An 18,312-nucleotide genomic window follows, 5' to 3' on the forward strand; every position below is an offset into this window, starting at 1 on the left:
AGGTGGCTGAGATTGGGAGCAAGCGCCTGATTCTGTTTTAATTGACAATTAATGAATCCAGACATTAGCTGATCCAAACACCTGGCTAAGGGCAAGCCATAATTAAACTCATTAGAATTAGAAAAGACTTTTGTTCTCAATCAGTCATTAAAGCAGCCAAAACACCAGGCACTTTCCCAAAGTAATTTCTCTTTTTCTCCACCCCTCCCTCTCCTGTAGCACTTTAAATCTTTCACCAAGCTTCTTAATAACGCTTCTCCTCCCCGCCTCGTATTCCTCAAGGTTTAACACTTTTCCGATATTTCCCCTCAACTTTCTACTTCATTCTATTTCCGTTCTTCCGATTACTGGACAGATGGGCTTTTGGAATTTTCGTCCAACATCTTTTCCAGACAAGCAAATCAGTTTGTAACCTTTTGGGATTTTTGGACTCCATTTCTTTCTAATGTTGGGCTTTTCACTTCTGAAGTAGTTCAACAAGCAATCAACGCTCTGCAGTACAGAAACACATTATTGTGTATCTGATGAGTTTAGAAGTGCAAGATTTGAGTGTTCTTCCATTTGTTCTTCTGAGGGCGAGGAGCCTTGTTTTATGGTTCAAACACTCGATGGCCATTGGCAAACCCAACCAACAGATGGCCATTTTTCTTTGTGTGTGGGGCAAACAAATCCTCCTCTATTCATGCAAAACTGTTTCTTGATGACAATCTCAGTTTTTTCAGTATTGTGTATTTATTTCCCAACTGACACATCCTAAACTACTGTTACTTAGGATAAAAGCCCAAAGAAAGCTCTGATAACTGAAATGCACCGTTGCTACCAGACTTAATGAGATCAAATCAGGCCATTAAATCATTTTCTTTCAGGAGAGCAAGAAACTTATCCAATTATGTACATAAGGATGATTTTAGTTATTTGACAGCTATCTGGCAGGTTCTTTGGACCGGGGAAAAAAGAAAAAGAAAAAGATACCTCAGACCATTTTGGGGAACATTTTCCATTTCATGTTTTAGGCATTTATTTGATGCTCTTACCCAGAGCCACTTAGGAGTGAAGGCAATGGTAGAATAAATCTCAGTTCTTAGATCACCAACATTATGGGGATAAAGGTTTTTCGAAATGGAGGTATAAGAGAATTTTTTTTAACTTAAGACCAAATTAGAGGCAGCAGATGTGCAGAGGGAATATGATTCAGTGCAGAGAAGGTGATGTGGGAAGAAATGGGTTTTCAGCTTATTACCGAGGACGGGGAAGGACCGTACCTTTCTGACCGGTTGCAAAGTTATTCCACTTTTTGCGCTGATTCATTGTGGCCCACGGGCTTCCTGTGTGTAAAACCCCCTGAAATTCCTAATTGTAAATAATCCCATGCCAAACTCTGTGCTGGAGTGTCACATTTACTTTACCATAACATAGCTTCCCCAAGCCTCCGAGGAATACGCCAACTTTCAGCAAATAAGTTCTTTGATCAAGGGGCTGCTGTGTGAAATGCAGACTGGTACTCATTTCCTCTGCTCAGAACAGCCCATTTGCACAGCAGGCAAAAATGAAAGCACAGCAAATTTATGGTATACTACAGAATAGATTACTGTGACTTTTCACACCTACTAGAATAGCAGTCCTTGTGTTTTTGATGACCTCCTTTTCACATTTTCTGTAGCACCAGCATAACTAAATTCTCTAGTTGTGTTCACTAGTAATTAAATGTGGTAATTAAAAAGCAAGGTCTGGTATTATCTAATGGTAGAAGTGGAACAAATGTAATATTTGCCATAAATATATATAAAAAACATTTTTTAAAAACTATTCGGTGACACATGGCCTTTGCATCAAGCTGAAGCTTCACATATTCAGCTTCAACTTGCTTTAAAATGCTAACTTTTAATCTACATTTTGTTTCTTCTTCCCAACACTAAAAATCCAAGCTTAATGAATAATGCAGTCTCACAGGACAGCAACCAAAGCTTTGGGCTTTCCCCCCCGCTTTTTCTTCCCCCTCTCCTTCCGTATCGATCCCCCTAGAAGTGTAGACTTTGTGATGAAATGCCACTGTGAAAGGTTTTTGTCCAAGACAGCTGTAAACATGTCACCTCTGCCAGCCTTCTGGCTCTGTATGGCCTCAACAAGGCCTTTGGTAAATGTCTCAACTGGAGGGCTGTTAAGGGCAAGGCTAGTTTTACAGCCAACAAGAACATTACACGCTACTTTGTCTCAAATCTTGCAATCAAGTGCACCTGAAGTTCGCAGTCCTTTTTTTCCATGTCTAAGTGGAATTGCAGGGTAAGGTCTGAGCAACGCTATAATTTGACCAAAGAGTGTGCATACACACTATTGTATGGACAGTGCAATTTTGAAAAAGGGTAATTGTAATGTGGAGCTCAACTTGGCACTTAGTACAAAAACACAAAGACCAAAACAACAAAGGAAGATGTGGTCAGAGAGGTAAATTTTATAGGACGCATTGATGAACTGCGCTGAATGGTTAGCGAGACATAAATCATTCAGCTTTACGAGCACAACAGATCCTTTCAAACCAACGCTGAGCGAGTGCAGCCTTGTAACAGAATTTTATATTAGGGAGAGAACAGAGAGCAGGTACACCTCAGGCTCATTCTTTAAAAAACACTCAGAGCCACTGGGCTGCCAGATGTTGCAACGGAAACAAGCAAACCCAGCTGTTAAATAACTCAGAAAACCAAAAGAGATATGGCAACATTTTTAATGTAAAAGCATATTTCTGGATTCTGGGTTTTGTTTCTTTTTTTTAAAGCAGCTCTGCTTAGAATTAGCAAAACTGACATTTATGAAGGATGGGATTTGTTCTTCGGGTTCTCAAACATATTTAAGAAATAAAGACATGCATTCGCAGGTGCAGTTGTCACATTTCCCTGCAAATAAACTACTGCTGCATTTAATGCTGCCCTCAAGATGAAACGAAAGCATTTCATTCTCTTCGTCAGTGTGGCTGGAATAATCAGGCGCCCAGCCGGTCGAGAGTAATCGAGTTCTGTGTTCCATTATGCCTTTTCAATTAGAGCTGGAAATTTCTGAGGAAAGAAGTGAAGCCCCTGGGAAAAGGACAGAGAGACAGATGCATGGCCACTGCGGCTAAAATTGTATGACAACGATTTTTGTGAAATCGAGGCTGCGTGCCAGTGAAAGCATGTGAGGAAACCAATGAAGTCGAGTCCAATTCGATGACAAACAAACCTGGAGCTCCTCACGTCTTCCCTGTGTTCTAAAAACCTTTAATTAAAAGCCAAAGGGACAAACATCTAGAACGCAGTGCTTGGACAATGATTACATCAGTGAGGATTGATAACTCCGTATGTTTACTTTCAATTAATGCTATCGGAGGCACCTGTGCCACAAGAATGAAGATGCCAAAGTCTTAAAGGATATATATATTACCATTTATTGCAATGTAAATCAGTTGGATTTACATACAATGGGCACTTATGCTTGAGTGTTGAGTAGATTCTCGAGTTTGTGTATGAGTAATAGATCATTAAACCCTAAAAGCTTCCTGAAAGTGTGTGAGAGTAAAACATCAGTGTGTGTACCGACCCTTAATTAAAACTACTTAGACCCCACTTGTGTGCGCATTTATATTCACGTCACCTCTACCAAGTCTCACTATTCATGACTATGCATGGGAACGCACACAAATACACTTGTGTGATTTAAACAAACTCCTGAATACGTCTCTAAAGGTTTCAGTCAGCGAAACACTGACAGCACAAGTCTAACCTTTAAAGACACACCGCTAACACACTTTCTTTCATTTGTCTCAAAAAACATGAAAATTTTGAATGTGTCTAAGGTTAATGGGACCACAAACAGTTTAGAAACAATGCTCAATCAACATAGGCTTTTGAAACATAGCGAATATAACATGTTCTGTCCACATATGAATATATTCATCGTCTGCACGGCTATTTAGAAGCTCAGCTGCCCACTCTCAATCCAAGCCTTTAATTGCTCTTTGGTTTTCATTTGTACTCACTGCCCACATTGACACTTTATAATTCATTGCTCCTCATTCATGACTACTTTCTTTGCCATTCAAGGTGTTACGCTGGAAAACAGCTGAACAGCAGCTGCCAGAACAGTTCACCGTCTGCCTACACAGTGATTTACAGCTAGACAAAGAAGTTTGTGAGTATTTACCTTTGTTCTGTCCCAGTGAACTGAACACATAATTACATATACTGCAGCAAGTTCAAAGAAAGAAACCACAAGTTGCCTCAAACCACGGACGCTGTGACATACGGCCCGTATCCTGCCAGAGTACATTACTAACCCGTGTAATCAAATGTCACCTTCAGTAAGGTCATTTCTGCCTTTTCTCTTTGAGTGTTCATCGGTCACTCTTATCACAAATTAACATTCAGTCGACCAGACCACCGCAGGGGAGCAAGATCAAGGAAGTGTTTTTGTTCTTTTAAATGAATGCTGATAAACGTGCGCTGTGATGTTAAGGAAGAGCAGGCGGGAATGAGGATGGAGCAACATCCATCAGTTTTCTTAGTGCTAACAACATCCAGCTAGCGTCGCAGGATGCAATAGCCAGGCAAGAAGTGCAGTAAATCCCGGACAAGCGGGCGAGTCCATCGCAGCACCAGCACAAATTGATCTCACCATCTATGACTAATTTAGAATCATCAATTATTGTGGCAGGAAACTAGAAAACGTTTCCACACACAGTAGGTTTAAACCCAGAACTTCTTTGCTGTGAGACAACAGTGTTAACCACTCTACCATCATCTACCATCTTTAAAACAAATGGTGGAGACAATCAGTGGAAGCAAAAGCACCATGTTATTCCTCTTCTGAACTTAGCTTCTCCCTTCATTCGCCTCCCTTTCCAACCCTACCATGCTTCTCTCCTTTTGTCACAGCCAATTTCCAGCCGTTTAATCCTGGTTACGCCTTCAAAGTCCCAGCTGACAGCACCCAGCTCAGACTTACTGTGATGTACATTGGCGTGTGGCAGCAAGATGCTGATTCTGGCTACAAACACATCTGTTTCATGTCTGTTGTTTAATTAGCTGTTGGAACTCAAACGCTGTTTTAGCGAGCATATAATCTCAATATGTAGTTATGTTTTGTGGTTAAAAAGGCAGGGATCATTACAGGATTTATAACATTGTAAAATACTTGCCAGCTTTTTGTCACAATAGCCAACAGTAGAATTAAAATGTGTAAAACAACGTGATGAAACGCAGCCTGTTTGCAGATTCACCTGCACCTTTGATGGCAATTAAAGCTTTCACTTGCTACACTGAAGGTGCATTTATCTTGTTTCTGAATGACCACCAAAGAACTACACACAGCAGTGGTGTGATTTATTAAAGGACTGCAATGTTTGCATGCTAGTAGAGATGCACTCATTGCAATTTTCTGACCTTTTTCAGTGTGACCTGTTGATACAAATTGACGATTCTCATCCTTTAAGAGCTATAACTGACCAAACAAATACAAACAAAAAACTTGTCTTCAACTATGCTTTTTTCATAATAAGAGAAATTATTCAACTTGCAATTTCACCCAAACTGCAGTAAGTTACAGGACCTTCTCTCACTGAAACAACTGAAAATGAGGCGCTCTGCTAGTGGAAAGAGTTATAAATAACTCACTGAAAATGAGCTGCTATACGCGCAGCTTTATCAGACCCAATTCACCTTACCGAACAAAGGCACGTGTATTATATTTATATAACAAAACAAGTGTCGGGTACTTGTTTATATATTCAGATAAGAGGACTTAGAACCTCTCGTTCACTCATCTCCATCCTAACTGCTGTGATCCTTTGCTCAAATAAACACTGCCAATTTGTAGCTGGCTCCAAACTCTGGCTAGCTTTAGCAACTTTGCCTGTAGATTCTTTAATATGTCCATGTCCAGCTGGGTCAAAGTGACTTATGCGTCTGGCCTTTAATACTATCTATATATTTAAAAGCTTTTAAACAGTTAAAATGAGAGAAAGTTGGATTTAAAGTTGTTTGGAGACTTTTTCCACTTTGTCAAACCACTAAAAATGTTTTAAGTGTCCAGTTTTCTTTTCCATCACTGCCTTTTATATTTTTTAATATATTTAATATTTTTCACAGTATCTTTAAAATCATCCTGCATTCCCACATTCACCACAACTTTATTCCCATGCAGTAATTGGATTCCAATGTTCTTGACCTTTTGTTGAATTTCCTCAAATTAGGCTTTTCAGGACTAGCTCTTAATTATAAAACAAAAGTGTGTTCAAGATTCACAAAAACATGAAAGCCACGCTGTTTAAGACACACACACAATTACAAAGCTATTCATGTGATTAAGTACCGTGCAAGTGGTTGTTTAGAGGTGTGAAATGAAGAGGAGATAGACAGATAACCCAGCCCCTGGAGACACATTAGTGTGTTATTTCATGTGAGATTTAGAGTGCATGACTGTGTGTGACAAAAAGCAAGCGCGTGTGTGTGTTTGTGTTTCACAGTGTATCTAAACCACTTATTCCTCCTACTGAAAAGTCAGATGAGATGGATTTCCTGCCTCTCTTCTCTTCGTAAATGCTTTATAAATTATCCCGGATCAAGCCATCCGCTTTTCCCTCCCTTAAAAAAAAAAAGAAAAAAGAAAAAAAGAAGTGTAGTTGTTGGAGGAACTTCAGGCCACAACAGATGGAAGAAAGGATCATCCTGTTACCTGGTCAACCATGATCTTCAGGCTACTAAAACAACAGCGTGAAAGCAAAGAAAGAAGAGACAACTGATAAATAGGAAAAATAATCTGGTACAGGGATCTCAGTCTTTCCAATGCTTTATTTGTATTTACTTTTTTACTTTTCAGGCTATATATTCACCAGTAGTTTATAACACGTAGCCATAAAGAGATGCTTACATTTGTACATGATGCTCATTTAAAAAAAGGTCTTAACACTTTTGATATGAGAGGATTTACGTCTACATTCATGGTGTGGCACACTGAACCTCAGAAGAAAAAGTAAAAAACCTGCTATACATAAAAAGCCCAGACTACTGATTTATATGAGCTCAAATGTCGTGGTTCTATATTTGGGTTTTATCTGGATATGAATTAAGCTGACTTAACACTTGGATTAAGGAATAAACATTGTTGATTTGATCAATAGTCACAATTCATCGGTATAACTAACAAAAAAGGCTAATGTTTGGGTTTTGGAGGACAGACTAAAGGTATATGAAATAAATGGAGATTTGAGAAAAAAAGCTCACGTGGGAGGAAAAAAGGACAAGTCATGTGGCCGACTCGGTGAACCGTTATGAGGCTCAGCACTCTGAAACTAAAAAAGATAAGTTTGCTCTTGAAAGCAGGCTGAGGTCAAATGGTTGTAGAAAGGGGGAGAGCATCACAGAAGAGAATAAAATAAAGTGTGAAGGGACTGTTTACAAGCAGAGAAAGAAGTAAGTGTATGATAAAACAGGAAGATATGAAAGAATAAGCCCTGGGAAATGCTGTGTAAACCCCGACACACAGATCAGACTGGCGAAAATGAAAAGAGCGTGGAAACAAAACAGTTTCAGGATGGATTACTGGTGTTCTGATATCTAAAATTAAGCTGTGTCACTACTACACTATCAGCAACCTCCACAAAAAAGGGGAAAAACAGTGTCAACATGAAAGGTACGACGACAGTTTTGGTTCATTTCTATCATTTCTCCACGCCAACTGCTCCACTGATAACTGCATAGTGTGAGCATTGACATTCACAGTAGCCATAATTCACTTGAACACTCCAGTTAAAGGTTTTTTATATTGTATATCATGTTTTTATGTGAAAAATTCTGCAGTAACTCCATCTAATCTATGCAAAACAAAGTCAAAACTAAAGATTTCATTCAAATAAGAAGGAACAGTAAAAGTCAGAGGCAATCTTGAGATGTGAAGAAGCCTGTGATCTCTCAGACTATAATGAAGCGAAACATTACTAAATTCTTCAAAGAGCCTCTCTGAATAGAAACCCCACTGTTCTGCCCCAACAGTTTCCATCCGTCTCTCACAAACGATGCAAGAAACTGAGGTCATCTCAGACATGCTCACCCTTACAGAGCATGGTTAAACATCAACTGTTATAAAACCACCTGTGAAAGGCAAAAAAATTAACCTCCAAAGAACAGAAGCGGAAAATTTTACAATATTCAAACCACCACAGTCTGCAGATCTCGCCACCAAACTGGGCAGAACATCGAGCCTGATAAAAATCTGATTACAAAACTTGACTGATAGGGTCAAGTCTGATCTCCAACCATCTCAACTATTATTTTTCTCCTTCTTTAGATAATAGTTTTTGTCACAGAAAACACAGGAATTAGCAAGAACATGCGCAGAAACCATTAAAAAAAAGTGTATTTGCTCCTGAAATCACTGATTATGTCATTAAGTTTTGCTGTGGAAATTTTAAATAAACTGCAAAACGCCAGCGAACGTCTTTTAAGGTGGGTTTAATAACATGTTGCAACATGGAGAAACGCCAAAGTGGTCTCTGACGATGGCCGCCGCCCTGATCTCGTTTATACAACCTGACCAAACTCAAAGAAAATTGCACAGCACATCACGTAGCTCTATACCTCCCAGATCAGCTCATCCTCCCCCAAAGGAGAATTACGACCAACCATCTCCCTTACCCACGGCGCCTGAATGTCTCTAAAAAAGGTATACTGGGGACGAACAGAGTCAATTCTGCTATACCTGGTGCGCAGGGAAAAATGATCAACATGGTTTTTGTGACATTTTTGTTTGGTGGTGTGCCGGGTGATTTTTCTAATGTGCAATATGTGCTGTGGCTCCAAAAGGCTGGGAAGCACTGGTTTAGAGTGAGAAATTGGTATGAATAATATCCAGACTTTATAATTTTCAACTATAGTGGAGATAGGGATGGGTATTGATAAGATTTTCACGATTCCGATTCCATTTTCGATTCTGTTTAACGATTCGATTCTTTATCGATTCTCTTATCGATTCTTTTTAAAAAAGAGAACACTAAGGTCGATTAGCTTAGAACTTTGTTTTTAATTATTCTGTAGCAATTACACAAGAATATCCAGTAATGTCCCTGCCTACAATTAAACACATTCACTTACCGAAAATCGGGGGCATCTGCTGTGGCAAATGGGTGTAAGCCTTTGACCACAAACTTAGTCACTGCTCGGTGACATTCATCTATCCTGGCCTGAAAGGAGACGCTAACGGTAGACTGCAGCGAGAACTGCCAGCATCTGAGCCAGCCAGACTCTGTCTCTCTCATCATGGTCACCTAAATGCAGCGCACAGTAATGGCAGGTTTTGTAACAAGGCAGATCGCGCTAACATAATATGCACTGTTAGTTGATTATTTACCTGCCGCATTAACGGGAGAGGAAGTGCAAACGTTACCGCTGCTGCTGGGTTGAGATTCACGAGTCCGGAGCGGAATTAAAAACACGACATTCATTTAAGATTATCGCGTGTTTTGTGAGCAAATGCTTTTGCATATTCGTAGTGTTTCCTCCCTTAAATGAAATATCTACTTTGCAAGTATTGCAAGTTGCCCTGTTGTCATCCGTTCTCGTAAAGTATAACCAAACTTTTGAGCGTTTGAGCTGCCATGTTTCCTGCCAGGTAAATGACGCTCTGCAACATGGTGACGTGATAAGGGAATCGTTTGCAAAAATAGCAAACAATTCCAAGGTATTGAAACAGTGGGAACCGGTTCTCAACAAGAACCGGGTTTCGATACCCATCCCTAAGTGGAGATAATTTCACAATGCTAATACCCAATTTCTATCCAACTTCATATGCATTGATTAAGTGCAAGTGATTTAAGTGCATAAATGCTAAAAATGGGTCATTTTACATCTTTAGACCCAAGCTCTCCTGCTGCTCAAAGGCTGATCTTGTGGTTTACTGACAGATTTGGTGCATTATAGTAAGATGTGCTGCTAAATGTGTGTTGCACTCTTTCCATCTTGATTGCCCTTTTAATGTTTTCTCCCCACGCTCCTCCTATCCATCCACCCTCAACCTCCTGCCTCATGTCCTGTTGCTTTCATCCATCTTTCTTTCTTCCTTCCTTCCTATCTCTTGTCTTTTTGACGCTGAATGCGTGACATTTCCCTGCCTAACACACGTATTCTTCTTTGGGGATCTCCGTGCTTGCAATCATTGCACATACACAGAGATGCTGACAGACATGCGCACATGTGGACTCGTACTGTATAGAGAAGCAGAAGGTAAACACATCTGAAATGTCAAACATAATTCTACACAACAGAGGAGCACAGCAGGCAGCCGAGCTTCAACTGAGCAGCTCAAACTTTGTTGTTGAGTGCGCTCTCTAGTTTTAACTTTTATTTTGAAGGTCAAAGTACTCTTAACATGCCGAGACTCTACTATGACTGCCATAGCTGCGGTTACACTGAGACCTACTGTAACCACAACAGTGGAGTACCCAGATTCACAGGAATTGAAGCGCTGCTGTTTTTTTTTTTACTGTGAAAATGAAGACAGATTAGTGCTTGTGGTATCAGGTGGGTGCTGCTGCAGCATGTGGGCTCTGCATGTGTGAGTGTGTTTCATGTTAAAAGAAAAAAAAATTCAAGGTATCAGTAGGAGATTTCACCCACCAGTATGAAACTAGAAAAGAGGATGAAGGATGGATAGAACAGAGGTCATTTCAGAAGGTGATTTAGAAATCAGCAAAGATTTGAAGAGTCCTTGATAACATGGCACATCAGAACAATTTGAGCCTGCAGCAGCTAAAACACAAATCAGAGAAATGACAACCAGTGTCTTAAATGCAGGTAAAAGCAATGTATGGAAGAAAAAGCAAGTCTTTGTTTTTGTCTGTGAAATAATTAAAGGAACGAGTCCTTGAATTCTTCAACTCTGGGACATAAACACTCATGTAAGCCAACCTAAACTGAACGGTAGCAAAAGTAAGCTGCCATTTCTCCTCAAGTTCAAAAAACCTCTACGAAAACTGTTGTCATGGTTTCCTGCCCGCCACCAGCATTCTTTACACAAACAATTTTAATTTCAGGCCTTGTTACGTGATGTTCAATGTCCTATTCTCTGCCGGTGTCCATGAGGCTCAGAGCTTTTACAGGAGTATGCTGATACAGAACAGAAAGAAGGCTATTCCTCTTCAGATGTAAAAGGCACTGAGCAAGGTCACACTGGGTAGCTGATGTGTGGCGCACACCATCCTCGTCGGCTCTTTGCCATTACCAACATAAGAAAAAGCCCTTGCACTCTGATAACCTTGTTTCTGTTTTATATCAAAGTTAGTTATAAAAGTATCGCCATTTAAAGTAGGTTAAACATTCAGTATAACAAGCTAAAGCTTCAAGCTTCAGTGTTACTTTCATTTACTCCAAGCTTTTGTTAATAATTTATTTTTATGTGCATGTTTTGGGCACCGTTTTCAAACAATTACTTAAAAAAAAAGAAAGAAAAAAAAAGAACAAGTTATTATCTATGTGTGGCATTCCTGCATAAGAAACAAAACTGCATTTCCACACAGCTCTGGCTTCACTGGACCACTAGAAAGATGGAATAACAAAAACAGTCCAGCATTAACAGCAGATTCAGCGTTCCAATCCAAAGACTTTACACACTTGGCTGCACCACTGTGCCAGGGGTCCAACTAGGGCTGGGCCATATCATACCGTTCACGGTAATACCAGTATAATGTTGGATAAGAAAATGAAATATCGTGATAGAATATGGGTAAAGCGCGCATGCGCAGTGCCTTTGCCGGAAAAAGTATGGCGGCGGCAGAGAATGAAAAGGCCGAAAGCAGATCGTTCAATGAAACGGATGAACCAGAATTGGTTTGTAAAAATGCTGCAACTTCAGTGGTGTGGCACTGGTTTAGCTTTCGTCCGTCAGATACACAACAAAGCACTATTTTTGGTAGAGCGTGCTAGCGGGCCGTCGTTATTACCGTGTTTTTTGGAGAATACGGCACACTTAAAATCAATCCTTTGATTTTTCTGAAAATCGACAGTGCCCCTTATAACCCCGTGTGCCTTATGTATGAATTCTGGTTGTGTTTACTGACCTCGAAACGATTTTATGTGGTACACGGCGCTCGAAAATCTGTCATATGTTTTAGTACGACTTTGCTAAGCTACGAAGCCGCACCACTTGATGGATTGTTGGAGCATTACGGCTATCGTAGGCAGGAGCCTCGCGGAGTGATACGTACTGTGCTTCAATATAATATTACCGTATTGTGTGTGTATAACCTCTTTAAGTTTTGTGGATATTATACATGGTTATGCTGAGGAGATGTCGGCCAATTTCCACTGAAAATGCCTTTTGGTTAAACTGTCAGTGACTTTAATGCACATAAAAAACAGCTGCTTGTTTAAGTGAAAATACATTGATTTTCTTTTTTGCACTAATAAAGTTGTGGAGTTGTAAAGTGTTTTTTCTAGTGTCAATTATATCGTCAGTTATATAGTTATCAAAAATTTTCAAATGTATATCGTGATAAATAGTTTTGGTCATATCGCCCTGCTCTAGGTCCAACCTGTACATTCAGATCACCTTTTTTGCAACACACACAGGTATCAGCACTTCAATCTTGAATACTCAGTATAACAACCCAAAATGGACAAACCTCAAAGTATGTGTGATATACATGCTCAGATACACTATTCCTAAGCATTGCACATTTCCCTCCATTAATCCCTTTTACACACACACACACACACAAAAAAAAGTATGATTTTTATCAAGTATGATTAAAAGTATGAAATACTGAAGACCTCAGCATGAGCAAATCCACTGATTGGCCGCATGCATGTCTGAAACCCTCTCCGAAACATTCTGCATTTCAGCCATCGCATGAATTCAACCTTAGAAAGAGAGAAGGCTCAAGGATAAGATGACAGAAATAAATAGCATCTTTCTCTCCACCTCATCTCTGTGTATCCAAACAACTTCTGCAATCTTTCCATTACCCAGCTGCTCCAACAGCTTCATCTACATCTTCCACGGCTGATGCAACTGCTTTTCTAACTGTTACACAAAAGCAAGGCTGCACTTTGTCTTCCAACCAGGTTATTTACAAACAATTGTTTATTATTTTGCTTGAACCAATTTAAATTTCATAAAATGTAAATTTGTAGACTTTGTTATCCTAAAATAATTGTCACCTATTTTCAACCTTTTGTTGCATTTAGCCATGTTCATTGTACAGTGGAAAGAGACCACAGAGAGGATTTATGGATGTAATGAAACATTGCAACCTTTTTTGCTCATTTTCTCCTTTGAAATCATTAATGACATTTTCTGTTTATGTTAACTTATATAAACTGGAAAGCATCTTTTCTCTTACCCACAGCTTAAGATCAGATATTTTGATACTGAACTATTCATGAAGCTGACTTTCTGTCTACTTACCAATACCATAAAGGTTTGAAAGATGTTTCAGAAGATTTGCTTAAATTTCAAATCAAGTTGTTCACTTCAGTGAATCTCTGCATCAATTGCCCCGACCTAATCTTACAACAAAAACATCAGAGACTTGGCTCTCTGATATATTGTTATACATTGTTGCCCGATTAAAGGTCAAAAACACAATTTACCTCTCAGTGAAGAAAAAGGCACATATTTTGAGCTGCATGTATATGTTGGATTAGACTCATCTTGTTAATTTTTAATTGAGGAGAGAAAATTGCACATTTAAATGTGCTGTGAAATGTGTGAACGATGACAGCAACAGGAAAGCCAAATTACAAAAAAATTAATAAAAATCTTGTGCTTGTCTAATTCAACGATTAATTGGTTTTATAACATGTTAGCCATTTTTAGTATTTATAAAATGCTAAATGTTATTATGCTGGCACATAAATACATAAAAATACAGAGTTTTCCATTTATCAATGTAACATTGTACAAAGTTTAACAGGAATATTTTGATGGTCTTCTCAGCAGTTAAAGTGATCACAGTCACATGGATTGAGGGGATTTTAACTTGTTTTCTTATTAATGAATAAAATGCAAGTTGTCATAATTAGATTAAAAATACATTTCATCTGTTTCACCGTGGTTTAATAAAAACAGATGTGTTAGGTGCACACGCAAACACACAAGTTTAGGCACGCACCTCTGCCCTGACTGATCACATTAATGGAGATTAAAGTACAAGTTTACATCCTTTGTATCAGTAGGGCATTGTGCAGAGTGGAGCTCAAGAAGAAAAACTAAAGAGCCGTGTTTTACTCATTACTGTTTAACTCTTCAGCTGATATACATCCACTTATGGACACCAGTTACTCTCGAGTAGAGACGTCGGCAGCTAGTCAACTAGACGGCTGCCCTCGCTAGTCGGTCAAAAATAAGAGTTTTGGTAAAAGCATTAATCTTATTAAATGTAACAAGAGCAGCTACCAGTTCAAAGATGTTACTATGGTGCACTGGTAACCGCAACACTGACAAACTGTCTGTGGGATGTTTCAAATTAGTGGGGGAGAAGTAAAACTGCGCTTCATGTCAGCTTCGTCAGAATAAACCGGAATATAACTGAACAACCAAACTGATGTGCAACCATATTCTACACCAGTAAGGCTACTGCTGGTAGCTAAGGTTAGCCAAACACCCTACACTTGTTTGCAGCTTTTTCCTACACAATGAAAAGGCGACATTTAAAATATGATTTAATTAAAGAGGAAAATGTCTTGATGCATTCTCAATCATCCAGGAAAGTAAATCTCCAAAAGTTGAATCTGTTCATCTGGACGTAGCGTTTTGTGGGAGAAACGTTTCGTCACTCATCCAAGTGACTTCTTCAGTCTCAGCTGACTGCAGGTTTCCCCAAACCTTATAAACAGTACATTTGCATAATGACTGAAACCAGCCCCAAACCTGCAGTCAGCTGAGACTGAAGAAGTCACTTGGATGAGTGACGAAACGTTTCTCCCACAAAACGCTACGTCCAGATGAACAGATTCAACTTTTGGAGATTTACTTTCCTGGATGATTGAGAATGCATCAAGACGTTTTAACCCACTTTGGCAAGGACTGCCTAAAGCTTGTACGTCAGTTTGAGCAAACAGCACGTAAGATGGCGGACTACAGGAACCACCTGAGATTCAGCCTCAGATGCCGACAAAACAGGATTACTCCTAAAAGTCTGCAAATGAGCTCTTCAGTTAAAGGCTTCCGGGCAACAAAAATCCTCCAGAAGGCACAGCATCAGTTGCTTAATGAACAGGTGAGGCAAACAAATTTTACCATCGACATGCTAAAATCTCAAGAGGAGCGGATCTGACAGAGACTGACAATGCTTTTAGATGAGAATACTCTTAAAAAGGTGTTTAACTTCACTGAGAAGGCTCGTCTAGCACAGCACAAGAAGTCTAAGACCAGGCAACAAAGGAAGTTTGACTTACTTGTTGTACGTCGGAAACCACCACAAAATACGGAGAGTGTCCTCAGCGGCCAGAAGAGACAAGGATGCGACATGGAGGATGTGGACAAGTGGGTGAAGAATTTGTCTGACAGACAGCTCACCCAAACAGAGAAAAACATCCTTGCTAAAGGGTTGAATTTTGCTGTCACACCGAGACAAATCCCGCTAGTGGAGCTGATCACAGCCACAGAAACAGCAATTCGTAATAACAATATTGCAGAAGTGGAAGCAGAGCAACTACGGACGAAAGTTTCGGCCTGTCTCAGCAACGCAAAGCCCCCAGCATCCAACATCACCATGGAGGAGAGGAAGGCACTCACATCACTTAGTGATGACAACAACATCATCATCCTTCCGGCAGACAAGGGTAGGTGCCCTGTATTGCTTAACCAGAAAGACTATCATGAGAAGATTTCGTCACTACTCAGTGATGAAAATACTTATGAGCCCCTGAAACGAGACCCAGGAAGTGGCTACAGGAAGAGGGTGATAGACTGCCTGAAGCAGTTAGAACAAGACAAGGCTATCGACCGGACCTCATACCACAGGCTGTACCCAGGGGAGTCTACACCAAGTCTGTATGGTTTACCGAAAATACATAAGCAGGGTGCACCTTTAAGACCAATTGTCTGCATGATCAACTCGGTCACCTATAACATCTCCAAGTTTCTGGCTTCGATCCTCAACCCGCTGGTGGGCAGCTCTGAACACCACATCCAGAACTCCCTGGATTTTGTTGAGAAGGTGAGAGATGTCATTATGGAGGCAGATGAAACCATGGTCTCGTACGACGTTACATCTCTCTTCACTTGCATCCCAGTCACGGAAGCGTTGGAGGTAGTCCGTAAGAGATTACAGGATGACACCAACCTCAGCAACAGGACCACTCTCAGCATCGACCAAGTGTGTTTGCTTTTGGAACTGTGTCTTCATTCCACCTACTTCACATACAAGGGTCAGTTCTACAGGCAGAAACATGGGTGTGGCATGGGCTCCCCAGTTTCACCCATCGTGGCCAATTTGTACATGGAAGAAGTGGAAAAGAGGGCGTTGCTATCCTACCCTGGAACACCACCAAGCCATTGGTTCAGATATGTGGATGACACCTGGGTGAAAATCAAATCTCAGGACTTACCACATTTCACAGATCACATCAACTCGGTGGACCGACACATCAAATTCACCAGGGAGGATATGAAAAGTGGCAGGTTAGCCTTCTTAGACTGTGAGATTTCCATCAGTAATGGGGGACATCTAAAGGCTGACGTGTACCGTAAACCTACACATACAGATCAGTATCTAAGGTTTGACTCTCATCATCCACTGGAGCACAAACTGGGCGTCATCAGGACGCTACAACACAGAGCGAACACCATCCCCACTGACACAGCGGCCAGGGAGGCAGAAGAACAGCACATCAAGAAGGCCCTGAGTAAATGTGGTTATCCCAGCTGGACTTTTGTCAAAGCTGGGAAGGCACCTACAGAAAGCTCCAGCCGATCCAGGAGAGAAGGACAACCGCTGCCCAAGCGAAAACCTGTAGTGATCCCGTATGTGTCAGGAGTATCGGAACAGTTGAGACGCATTTTTTCTAAACACTGGGTCTCGGTGGCTTTTAAACCCCAAAACACGCTGCGCCAAAAACTGGTCCACCCCAAGGATCGGGTCCCCCGACACAAACAGAGTAACATAGTGTGCGCTGTTAAGTGCCAGGAGGATTGCCAGGATTTATACATCGGGGAAACCAAACAACCTCTAGCGAAGCGGATGGCACAACACAGAAGAGCAACCTCATCAGGCCAGGACTCTGCAGTCTATTTACACCTACAGGCCAGTGGACACTCTTTCAACGATGAGGATGTACACATCCTGGACAGGGAGGAACGCTGGTTTGAGCGCGGAGTCAAGGAGGCCATTTACGTGAAAAGGGAAAGACCATCTCTGAATCGAGGAGGGGGCCTAAGGGTACATCTTTCGCCATCTTACAATGCTGTGATTGCAGCCATTCCCCAACTCTCTGTGAATGGTACTCATGGCCATTGATCAGTGTCTTTGATCAGTGGGTTTTGGTCAGTGGTTGTTGATCAATGGCCATGGGAATTTGCATAATTATGATTAAGGAAATGACCTCACAGCCCATTGTTCCTTCAGTGGGCTGGTTTCAGTCATTATGCAAATGTACTGTTTATAAGGTTTGGGGAAACCTGCAGTCAGCTGAGACTGAAGAAGTCACTTGGATGAGTGACAAAACGTTTCTCCCACAAAACGCTACGTCCAGATGAACAGATTCAACTTTTGGAGATAAAGAGGAAAATGTTTAACATTTTCATACAGCTCCTAAAATACAAAATATTTCTTTGGCCAGTGTTGAACTTTTTCTCATTTTATGTGAGCTCACTTTATGTTTTTAAGAGTGTCTCATTTTTTCCCTTAGTTTTAAAAAAACAAAAACAAAACAGCAAATTAGCTGCCAGGGACATCCCTGCTGTCGAGTATATCACTCATTTGTGAAAAGTCTGTCCCACTGGTGTATTTTACATCTTTCTCTTTGTGCTGCAAGTGGGAAATAAACTCCCAGGCGTGTGTTTCTCCCTCACCAGCAGCAGTAATGTACTTGTGTTTCTGTGTATGGGCTGCAGTGTTATGGAAGGTGGATAGCACTACCTTAACAAGTGCAAGTTTTGTGACAAAACTGCTATAAGCCAACAACAACTGGCACCTTCTGACACAGGCAGAGTGTGTTTTCAGTCTGAAAGCCAAGAAATAAAGAGCAACATAAACCATGTAATCAGCCAGAAAGGTCACACAGGCTAAGTGTCCAAGACTGCTAGTGCACCACTTCTTAGCTGTGGCACTCTGCAGCAACTGAGTACACACTC

General features: G+C 40.6%; 1 protein-coding gene across 1 annotated transcript in view; it reads right to left on the reverse strand.

Annotated features, from left to right (window-relative positions):
• Positions 1-18,312, reverse strand: part of pcxb (pyruvate carboxylase b) — a 293,413-nt gene that overhangs the window by 129,264 nt on the left and 145,837 nt on the right. The window lies entirely within an intron of this gene.

Source organism: Pelmatolapia mariae, linkage group LG3_W (genome assembly GCF_036321145.2).
Source record: "Pelmatolapia mariae isolate MD_Pm_ZW linkage group LG3_W, Pm_UMD_F_2, whole genome shotgun sequence".
Classification (NCBI taxonomy): Eukaryota; Metazoa; Chordata; class Actinopteri; order Cichliformes; family Cichlidae; genus Pelmatolapia; species Pelmatolapia mariae.